The following is a 12,312-nucleotide window of genomic DNA, read 5'->3' as shown; positions in this document are numbered from 1 at the left end:
ATACAACATATACGCATGGCAATGGAACAGTCTCTAGAAGCAGCATTTTTTATCATGCAGTAGAAAAACGATTTTTTAAGCAATAAATGCTTCTGAAAAAATTTAACTAAATTGTGCTCGCAAGAGATCCATGACAGTTATATAATACAATTCTGAAAGCATGTGCATGTTTTTTTCTTAGCAAATAGGTTAGAATTATAAGTAGTAAGGTGGGATACATTAGCGACAATGGGAATTAGCATTACAGAGACCCCTGGGTCAGATTAGCGACAATGGAAATTTAACATGGCGAAAAATCGTGGGTCAGATTAGCGACAAGGGAAATTAACATGGGGAATAAATCGTGGGTCACTCTAGCGACAAGGGGAATTTAACATGGAACTATAGTGTGGGTCTGTCTAGCGACAAAGGGAAATTAACATGGGGAATAGAGTTTGGGATTTTTGGATTTTTTTTTTTTTTTTTTTTTTAATTTTTTTAAAAAAGGGGTAGGCAATTGAAAGGCTATCTCTTTTCGAGAAATATGGCTGGCCCTGAAAAGGGCCTTTGGGTTTATATTAATATTAATATTAACATAGATGGCATCTGTCACATCTTCTTCTTCTTCTTCTTACACTCCTTCTAACTGCCGGTCCATACACAAGTACCCTCTTGAGACATCCTTGTCTTTCTATGTAAACTCTCCTCATCCATTGACTAGTATCTGTCCTATCAACAACAGTCCACTTGGACCTGACATACATGAGCATGTCCGTCCTAAACATCATGGAAGACACAAGGGTGGATGACTCAACTGTGGTCCACATCCTGAAGCGACGAGAATAGGTGAATCAATGCAGTGAACTGCGCTTATTTATAGGTGCAGGAAGGATTGAAACGGATTGAATTCATTCACCAATCCGAACACGCGTTACAAAATTCAGTCAGCTCGCATCCAATCCGAAGAGAGCAGTCTGTGACGTCACGTGGTCTATATAGATTCGTTAGCGCTTGTGTGCAGTCAATCTATGCGACAGTGATTCAACATGACGGAAACTCAGAAAACGATCCATTGGGGTGCACCAGCAGGGGAGACTGCCCAAGGGAACCCGGACTTACTTTCAGAAGAGGTACATTGGGATTTTGTGGATTTTCTTACCTCGCAAGAATTTGTTCCGGAACCTTCGTTACCTTCTTCATTACCGCAAGTGGAGAATTTTAGACAGAGACAGAAAGAAGAATTGGAGAAATTTATGCAACGACAAAAGGAAGCGGAACAAGCTTTTCTCCTACAGCAACAGCAACAGCAACAAGAAGAGGTAAGAAAAAAACAACAACAAGAAGAAGTAGCAGCAAAGAAACAAGAGGGTGAAAATCAAACGGCTACGGTACTGTTGGACATTTTAGCGGAGTTAAGAAGTCTGAAACAAATGTATCAGACTTCTTTATCACAACCGAAGAGAATACGACCTTCCCGAGCTAAACACGCCAACCCTGTGACTAAGCCTATCGTACCACCCTTAGTGATTTCAACATAATCATCAGAAGTAGGCCTTGGCCGTGGCAAAGGCTTAAGGCAGTTAAAGTTGATTGGTTAAACTCACCCCTACACCAAAATAAAAAGGCCCTTTTCAGGGCCACTCACATTTCTCGAAAAGAAATACAATTTCAATTGCCAATAACTCAAAAAAAAAACAACAAATAAACAACCCATTTTACCCTTATAGTACGTGTCTGTGTATGAGTGCGTGAGTGTAGCTTCTTATTTTAAAATCAAAACTCAAAGACACTTACCTTATATCATTCATGTATTCTTTTATCCATTTTTTACAATCCAATTCACAATTCACCACAGAACACTTTAATTAAAAGTTCATTGACTTCTTCTTTCTCCTTGTTTAGTCTCTCTGTTTTTTGAATTTCTTCACCGTTTTTTTCCTCATTTTCTTCCCTTCTTCTTTTCTTCTCCTGTTTCTTTGCTCCTTTTAAATAGAATTGTCTTCTTTCTTCCTCTTCTTCCTCTGAAGAATCCCTCTCTTCTTTCGAAGAATCCCTCTCTTCTTCCGAAGAATCCCTCTCTTCTTCTGAAGAATCCTTCTTTTCTTCTGACTCCTCTTGTTTCTTTTTTGGGCAATCTGGAGACCAATTTCCTTTTTCTTTACAATAATAACAGGCATCTTGACTTTTGTCTTTTTTAGTCCCTGTTTTTTTTTCTTTTTTGACGGTCTGGACACTCTGAAGACCAATGCCCTTTCTTCTGACAGATATAGCAAGTATCTTGACTTTTATCTCGAAAGGAAGGAGAGTAGTCCGTCGGCTGGTCTGAAGAGAATTTTCTAATGACCCCTCGCAAAGCTCTGACGAAATGTTCCATCTGGGTAGTCTCTTCCATCGTTGTGCTCGGCTTGAGAGTGAAATGAATAGTGAAAGGACAAGACACACACCCTTTTTATATACGCTGGTTTGCCATGACTATAAATTAGTCTATGGTGTTTAAATTTGAGTCATTTGACGTTTTGCACTCAAGATGAAACGATCCCATTCATTCGAGAAGAAAGAAGAAGAAGAAAGTAAGAGGCAGAAACGTGACCTATCGCCTCGTACCAGGGCTGAAATCTTGGCACAAATTCATGCCAGTGATTTTGAAGAGGACATGAGTGAACCAGAATTTGAAACCTCTAAACCAAGTTCACCACCCTTAGTCAACCCTGAAAAGTACTATTCCATTCGAGAGACGGAAAAGCGCTCCTCTAGAAAATTTAGAACCACGGCTTACACCTACACGGTGAAGTTTAAAGATTTCAAGTCCGACGTACCCTTGGAGAAAGCAGAAGGGTTTATCACCGAGATGTGGGATTCTTTGCTCACCGCACTCAAGCGACAATGTCAAGCCAAAGAAGACGATCGCTTGACACTATCCATACAACACGATGGTTTGAAGTCCCCTGTTTGGATCGAGTTTAGCAGACCCGCAGAACTGACCCCTTCCAAAGTCATGGACAAGATACAACAGGTGCAACAATCTAATGACCAGTTTGACATCACCGATGGTAAAGCCACACTGAAAATGGCCCACGTCTCTCCTCCTCAAGGAACTGGATGCAAAAAGATGTTATTGGTGGACGACCTTCGCAACACCAAAAAGAGTCTCGTCCGAATTAACAACCCTCAAGACCAGATGTGTTTAGCCCGTGCCATCGTGGTGGGACGAACCTATGCCAACAAGAACGACACGGTAGAATGGAAAAGAACCTGGTAAACTATTCAACGATGCGATCGAGCCAAACAATGAAACGAAGCAGAACTCCTGTTACAACAAGCCGGACTGTCCAAAAACACACCCTGTGGCATTCCTGAGATGCAAAAATTGCAAGATGCCCTAGCTCCACGATACACCTTGAAAGTGCACCCTCAAGATATGCGTGGAACTCTGTTGTTTCGAGGCCAAGATTTTAAGGACGGAAAATACATTCACCTTTATCATCACGATGAATATTTCGATACCATTACCAGTATCACTGGATTCCTGGGATACGGTTATTATTGTGAGAAATGTGACTATGGTTATAACAATCGAGAGCAACACAAGCATTGTGGAATGAAATGCCCAGGATGTTTGGCCTCTCCACCCTGTCTGAGCGAAGGACCAGTGCCTTGTTCGACTTGTTTGCGCACGTTTGTCAGTCCTACCTGTTACCAACAACATTTGAAAACACAAGGTTCACAGAAGAAATGTGCTTGTCAACTCCTGAGATTGTGCCCTACCTGTGGACAAGGCATACTTACCAATAATGCCAAGGCACACGTATGTCGAGGAAAGAAAAAATGTCACATTTGTCACCACATCGTGGACTTGGAACACCAATGTTACGTGCAAAAATACCAACCCCACCAGAGAAAGAGGACGGTCACAAGAAGAAAGGCAATTTCATCTTTTTCGATTTCGAATGCATGCAAGAGACCGGCATTCACATTCCTAATTTCTGCGTGGCTCATCGAGCGTGCGAGAAGTGCATTCAAGAACCTATCTTCAGTCATTGCTCTCACTGCAGCAAGATTCCTGGAGGACGTGAAAAAATCTTTCGGGGACCGAACACGTTAGCCGATTTTGCCCAATGGGTCTCAGACCCCATCGACAAGACGTGGAGCCAAGAGGACATCGAACGTTACGGAGATTGTCATCGTCATGCCACAGTGATGGCTCACAATTTCTCCGGATACGATGGACAGTTTCTTTTGAGGTACTATACGGAACAAGGCACCGAACGTCCTAAAGTCACTTTGAACGGAGCCAAAATCATTTTCATGCAAGTGGGACAAGTGCAGTTTAAAGATTCGATGAGTTACTTGGCCATGCCTTTGAGCCGAATGCCTAAAACGTTTGGAATGACAGAAATGGCTAAAGGGTACTTTCCACACTTTTTCAATACGGAAGCCAATCAACATGCCGTTCTACCCCATTTGCCTGAGGCTCACTATTACGACCCCGACAACATGCGTACCGAACAACGAGAAGCTTTCTACGCTTGGTACCAGGCTCATGCCTCTGACCCCTTCGACTTTCAGGAAGAAATGCTAAAGTATTGTCGTTCCGACGTGGACATTTTACGACGTTGCTGTGGAAAATTTCGAGAACTGTTCATGGAACACGGAGGGGTCGATCCTTTAAAAGAAGCTTGCATCATTGCCAAAGCATGTTCCTTAGTGTACCGCCAACGATTCATGCCTGAAAACACCGTGGCTGTCATCAGTCCTCAAACGACCCACTTTGTCAAACGTCAATACTCGGTCAAAGCCCTACGCTGGTTACATTACTTGTGCGACAAGGAAGACAAATGGATTCAGCATGCCCGCAACGGAGGAGGCGAAAAGACCATCGGAACGTATTCGGTCGATGGCTGGGACTTAGAAAACCCCAAGATCGTGTACGAGTTTAACGGTTGCTTATTTCATGGATGTCCCGTCTGTTACCCTGACCGTGACACTAAAAATCAGTTTTTGCAACGAACCATGGAAGACTTGTACCAGGACACTTGTCAGCGACGCCTAAAGTTAGAACAGCAAGGATACCAAGTGGTGGAAATGTGGAAACACTAGTACGATCACCGTTTGAAAACCGATCCCGAGTTTAAACGCCTCGTGGAAAGTTACCAGTTCATGGACCCCCTGAACCCGAGGGATAGTTTGTACGGAGGAAGGACCAATGCCACCTGTTTGCTGTACCAAGCCGACGAAGAGAAAGGAGAAGAAATCAAATACTTGGACGTGTGTTCGCTGTATCCCGACGTGTGCAAATATTGTCGCTTTCCTGTAGGGCACCCGCAATTGCTGACGGAACACATCGACCTGAAAAACATTCGACAATACGAAGGCTTGATCAAGTGTAAAGTTTTGCCTCCCACGAACCTATACCATCCCGTCTTACCTCACCATTGTCAAGGCAAACTGATGTTTCCCTTGTGCCGTACTTGTGCCGAAACGTGCAACCAGGACCAACCTTGCCATCACAGCCAGGAAGAACGGGCCTTGACGGGAACCTGGGTCAGCGTGGAATTGTTCAAAGCTCTGGACATGGGATACCAACTGTTAGAAGTGTACGAAATTTGCCACTTTCCGAAGACACAACAGTACCACAAGGGTGACCCTACTCAGAAAGGCATTTTCGCCGACTACGTGGATGCCTTTTTGAAACTGAAACAAGAAGCCAGCGGCTATCCTTCCTGGTGTCACACTCCCGAAGACCAAATACAATTCAAAGAGAAATACTACGAACAAGAAGGCATCTCTTTAGACCACATCGAAAAAAGCGAAGGCAGGCGATCGTTTGCCAAAGTGATGTTAAATTGCTTGTGGGGTAAAATGGCACAACGACCGTGTTTACCCAAGACGGAATATTTGACAGAACCTTCCCGCTACTTTCAGATGATTCACGACAAAACCAAATACATGAAACACGTGGACGTCGTTGGAGAGGATTTGATCTTGGTCAATTACGAAGAAGATCTGGACTTTGCACAAGACGACCCTTTTGGAAATGTCATCATTGCGGCTTACGTGACAGCTCATGCTCGCTTAAAATTGTACGAAGCTTTAGAACTGTTAGAAGAACGCGTCCTGTACTTTGACACGGACAGTTGCATTTACATCCATCACCCGATTCAACATCACCCTGACATCGAAGGAGACCGTTTAGGAGCCTGGACAGACGAGCATCCCGACGACAAGATTCTAAGTTTCGTCAGTGGCGGCCCCAAACATTACGGCTACGAATACCGGGACAAACAAGGAGAAGTGCACACGACGTGCAAAGTGAAAGGACTGACTCTGAATCATCGTACCAGTCGAGTGGTCAACTTTGGGATATTGAAAGAAGCCTTGCAATCGGGAGAGGATGGAAACTTTAAAGTGACCACCTATCAACCGAACAAGATTGTACATTTACCCACTCACCACATCGTCAGTCGACCCTTGGCAAAAGTCATCAAATTGTATACCAGAAGCGAGTGCGACTTACCAATCACTTTACGTTGCCGTACGGTCACGTCGGTATTGGTCTGTATATAAAAAGGAACCCTAGGCAAGATCGATGGTTCATTGTTCATTGAAGTAACTTACCATGTCGTTGACGAAGAAGAAACCAGATTGGTTTGGCTTGGACCCAAGAGGTGGCCCAGTATGCACGAGAGTTATTCAAGGAAAAAAGTTACTTTTCAACCCGTGTTAGTGACGGTGCCAGAAGAACCCGTCACCCAGGACGGGACTGTCGTGGACAGGCCTGAAAGACCCTTTCGGGAGGACACTTGTGTGACCTTACCCCCTACTATAGAACTGGTTAGAACTTTACCCAAAACATGTTGTACAGACACTTGTGTTTATTCCACGTTCATGGTTATCATGTGCCTTTTATTCTTGTACTTAAGCCTTTGGGTTTTATGTATTTTTGTCTTTCGTATTCATGTTTGAAAAAAAACATTCAATAAACGTGTTCTGAAAAAAAGTATATAAACTCTTGTCTTGTTTGTTTTCGTGTCACAAGTGACATTTCTCACACTATGGCTACCTCTGCTGTCTCTGTTCCCTCTTCCTCTACTGTCAAAGTCATCGACGAACACTTAGATCGTGCCAGTTGGGAGGCTTTGTATCTTCGACATCCCTTTAACATGCTCATTGCTGGACCTAGCGGTTCAGGCAAAACCGAATTCGTCAAACGTTTCATCGAACATAAACATCATTTGATCGATCGACCCCCTCAACGAATCGTGTGGTGTTACAAAGAGTGGCAATCGGCGTACAGCCTCTTGCGAGAAAGTCAAGGCGATTCCATCGTGTTTGTGGAAGGCATTCCTAAAGAAGACGACGGCATCGTCTCTGACTCCCGTCAAACCCATTTGGTCAATTTTGACATGTTAGGAGAAGTCGAAGAAGAAATTAAACTGTGGTTTACGCGCAAAGGGCATCATCGTAATGCCAGTGTCGTTTACATCACCCAAAATTTGTTTCAATAAAGTAAAGCCCATCGCACCATCAGTCTCAATGCGCATTACGTGGTCTTGTTTAAAAGCCCTCGAGATAAATCGCAAGTGCAAGTCTTAGCCAAACAGTTAGGAACGCCTTGGCTGACTCAGGCGTACGACGATGCCACTCAAACTCCACACGCCTATTTACTCGTCGATTTGAAACCTACGACTCCCGAGGATTTGCGATTTCGTACCCACTTGTTTCACCACTGGTGCCAAGACGGAGGGCCTGTCCTGTACACGTCTCCGTCCTCGACTCCATTTCACTCCACATAAAAAAATCTATAAAAACCTCAGACCCTTTTTCGTCTGTCTCACTCTCAGTGCGAACACGACGTCCCTTCAGTCGCATCTTCCCGTCAAATTGATTCGTGCCTTGTATGGCATCAGTCGAGAAAAAGATCCACAAACACGAGCTCGTGTCTTAGAAGCTAGTCTCAAAGAAGTCTTACGATGGTTCACGGTGACGGCACGTCAATTACTCCAAGGAATCATTCAGATTCCTCATCAAACCAAACGCTTTTTTGATCGAAACAAAGTCGCTTTGGTCCAACTGGCCCATCCCCGCATCGACACTCAAACAAAAAAACAAATCATTTTGAAACCTGGAGGGAGCGGTACTCCAGGAGGGGTCATCATTCGCTCACTCTTAAGATGGGATCCTAATGCCCCCAAAGTTATACCCAAGACAAAAGTCCAACGAAGCCCCAAGAAGAAAAAGACCAGGTCCCCAAGGAGAACTTCTCCAGTGGCAGGACCCTCCTCTGACCAGACACCACCACCCCTGAAAAAGAAAAGAAGCCCCCAAAAAAAGAAACAGAGAAAAAGTCCCCAGAAAAAGAAAAGTCCACAGAAAACTAGTCGCAAGAGAGGCACTTCGGCCAGGAAGCAACCTTACACTCGCAAACCACGACCTGCAACGAAGGTGACTGCGTCTCCGGCAGCCTCACGTTTGTCCACTTCTCCGTTAATGACACCCAGAACTGAAGAGTACTTGGAGACGTTGATCACACCAAGAACTTCTCCGTTGATGACCCCCAAAAGAACTTCCCCAGTGGCAGGACTTTCCATTTTAGTGGCAGTGGCTGCTTCTCACAAAGTACCTTCTCCCAAAATCAAAGTTCAAGAAAGATCGGGCATGTTACAAAGTTTACTGGATTTGTCCAAGCAAGAACTGGCTCGATTTAGTCCGTTACGTACCCCTGCACGACGTGTCATGCCTGTCCTCAAACTAATACGACGTCAAGACAATCAGTGACGACGCGTTCCAGTATAAAAAAGGCCTGTGACCAAGTCGGGGTATCAGTGTTTTTTGGTGCTCCTGAAGACTCAAAGATGTCACCCTCCAGAAAACCCCAAGGAAAGAAAAGGAAAGGACTGCCACCACGTTTAGCCAAACATGGGGACATGTTATCTGTCCTGTCCAAAGCTTCTCCACCCCTACGAAAAAAACTCATTCAAACGGCCTCCAAAGAGGTCATCGATACCGTGTGCGAATGTTGTTTGAACGTTTTGAAAGGCACGATCCCTTTGTCCAAACGCCAGAAACAATGCTTAGGCAAACATCGTCACGTTCTTCGCCAAATGGTTCAAAAGAAAATTCCCATTCGTCAAAAAAAGAAGATGTTAGTGCAACGTGGAGGTATTTTACCTCTCTTGTAAGGCCCCATACTGAAAGGAGTCTTGGGAACCATGTTGGGAGGACTGGTGGGAGCAAGATAAAAAGGCCTCGGAAGTTCCAAGATCTCAGAATCGACCCCTGACAACCCCATGGAAGGACGAAAACTAGCTTTAGTGCCTTACAAACGATGGATGGAATACCATCGGTGGCAAGAACAACACACCCCGCATTTACCTCCCAATCCCAATTTGAGCGAGATGTCCCAGTTACGACACGAATTGCAGTCCTTGATGGATCGCCAAGATTTGTCCGAAACAGAAAAATCGCAAAAGTACGGTCAACTCTTGCAACGACTGCAACTCTTTCACCAGAAAGCTTTAGACGAAACAGCTCTAGCCACTCTGAAAGATTTTAAGACCTTGATGAAAAGTCCAGCACCATCACCAGTACCAGTACCAGTACCAGTGACCAAGACAGAAAAAGGAAAAGAAGAAGAAGAAGAAGGGTTTCAAACTCCACCAGAAAAAGTACGCAAGTTAACAACACCACCTACCTACAGAATTGGATGGATTAAAAAGATTATGGCCACCCCTTCTTCATCACAAGAGAAAAAGAAAGTGAAGACAGAAGTGAAGACAGAAGTGAAACAAGAACCGATATCCCCCGCTCAGACATCCTCCTCCTCTTCAACACCTATTGCCGGTCGCACACGCAAAGTATTGCAATCCAAGAAAATACCCCAAGAGAAAAAGAGTAGCATCCTCCAAGAGTGGGTGCCTTATTAACACACCAACCAACACAAAAAATGGAAAAAGTCTTAGCCAGCATGTACTACGATCCCTCCCATCCTGCAGGTTACGCAGGAGTTCAAAAATTGTATCGTGCTGCCAAAACGCGACTGAAAAGTCTCCGTTTACCTCAAGTGCAACGATGGTTACAAGAACAAGCTACCTACACTTTACACAAACCCATTCGACGCAAGTTTGCCAGAAGTCGCACCCGAGTGGAAGGCATCGATCATCAATGGCAAGCCGATTCATTTTTTTACCACCGAGAATCCCGAAACCAAAGCCAGCATCGTGGAACGTTTTCAACGCACTTTGAAAGAACGCATGTGGAAATATTTTACGCATCACCACACTCTGAAGTACATCGACATCTTACCGCACCTGGTGCAAGCGTACAACCAATCTTACCATCGAAGCATCGGACGTGCCCCGCAAGACGTGACTCCCGAGAACGAAGTGTTGGTGTTTGAGCGCCTGTTTGGTACGTCCCCGACGAGGGCTGTCCCCAAGAAAAGTGGAATGCTGGCCGTAGGAGATTGGGTGCGCATTGGCAAAACCAAACGCACTTTCGACAAAGGTTACTTACCTAACTGGACGACCGAATTGTTTCGCGTCACTGGAAGAGTGCATGGCCGTCATCCTGCCGTCTATAAATTGGAAGACATGAACGGAGAAGTGCTCAAAGGAACGTTTTATTTGCCCGAGTTACAACGTGTCACCAAAAAAGAAGACGACGCGTACGACATCGAAAGCATTCTCGAACGCAGAACCCGTAAAGTGGGCAAACGACGTGTCAAAGAAGTCAAAGTACGTTGGAAAGGATATCCACCCAGTTTTGATTCTTGGATCGACGCTTCGCAAGTCATCGACTATAAAAAGAAGTGACCATCATGCCTTTTCACACAGACGCAGCTACGTCGACCACTCCTCCTTCACCTAGTTCTTCTGTGCAAGATTTACAAAAACAACCCTTGTGGGTGTGGTGTGGAGAACGTGTGCCTAAAACGCAAATCGTCTTTTTCTGCCAAATCTTCGTGGTGTATTGTGTCATCGGGGCAGTCATCGCCAATTTGAGTTTGCAACAAGGAGACAAACAATTGTGGACCATTTTATTGAGCAGTTGCATCGGTTACCTGCTTCCTAATCCCTCCCTGAAATTCACCTCGAACTGGAACCCCGGGAACCTTGTGTCCAGTGCCAGTGCCAGTCACCACTTCAACCACAACCAGAACCCCATTTTAGACGGAGACACGCCTCTGACGTCCACTAACCCCTCGGACAGCGACAGAACTCTGGAATTATGAGTCACCAAAGCCAATTTTACTTAACTTTACCCAGTGACAGTTCCATGGAGGTGTTTCCCAAGAACACGTTGTGCTGTTACACGGCCAAATTACCTCAGGCCATCCAGTTAGATCACGAAGCCCATTGGGAAGTGGCTTTAGTAGAAATCATTCACCCGACCCAAGTCCTCAATGTCCTTCCCAATCAAAATTTTTTTGATGTGGAAGTTCACGACGAGCAAATGCAACAGTGGATGGATAGCAATGTCAAATATGACAAGAAAACCCGTACACAAAAGTACACCACCTATCACTTGTTCATTCCCCCAGGCTATTATTTTAGTGGTCAACATTTGGTCAGCACCATAGCCTCCAGGTTTAATGTCGTGTTTCTGAAAGCTTTGGAGCATGTCAACAAAAGTGTCACCATGGAGTACCACAAAGCAGCTCGTCGCTTCTTGATGAAATTTGAACGAAGTAAAATCATGTCCATTTTATTTTGTCCTGAATTGTTTGACATGTTGGGCGGAGACATGGACATGAGAAAGGCCATGCTCAAGAAAAACGAATTATCAATCGTTTACGACAACGAGTCTTTTAGCAAGTTATTTCGTGCCCCGGTAGAACTGAACCAAGGACTGAATTTGATGTTTGTGTATTCCGATGTGGTGGAGTACAACGTGGTGGGACACACCTCCGTACCGTTACTGGGTGTCATTCCTTTCAAAGTGGATTCTGCCACGGGCGCTGACGAGGAAGGTGGAAACACTTACCACGTCCGCCGCGAATTTGTCCATCCTCACTATTTGCCTGTCAGTAAGTCGTATTTGGACACGGTCAACATTGCTATAAAAGGAGATATGGGACAAAATATTCCATTCACCAAAGGAAAAGTCACGGTGAAACTCCATTTTCGAAAACGGTTCTCTCACGACTCGTAAGTAAGTCATGTATCCAGTGTACCGAGGGGTTGCTCGACAGCGAGGACACGGCTTAGGAGACATGTTAAAATCGGCCTTTCGTTCGGTGGCCCCGGTGTTGAAACCGATGGTGACACGCGGATTGCACGCCTTGAAAGATGCGGCACTGACGCAAGGCAAAGAATTTCTCCAAAATGTCATCAT

The 12,312-nt window shown here is 44.8% G+C and overlaps 1 protein-coding gene across 3 annotated transcripts in view; it reads right to left on the bottom strand.

Moving 5' to 3' along the window:
- The window catches only part of LOC149787395 (uncharacterized), a 40,877-nt gene that overhangs the window by 13,863 nt on the left and 14,702 nt on the right, over nt 1-12,312 (bottom strand). The gene's annotated exons all lie outside the window — the stretch shown is intronic.

Source organism: Sinohyriopsis cumingii, chromosome 12 (assembly GCF_028554795.1).
Source record: "Sinohyriopsis cumingii isolate HCF-2022 chromosome 12, ASM2855479v2, whole genome shotgun sequence".
NCBI lineage: Eukaryota > Metazoa > Mollusca > Bivalvia > Unionida > Unionidae > Sinohyriopsis > Sinohyriopsis cumingii.
The sequence above is the reverse complement of the archived record's forward strand: the minus strand, read 5'-3'. Positions and strand labels throughout refer to the sequence as shown.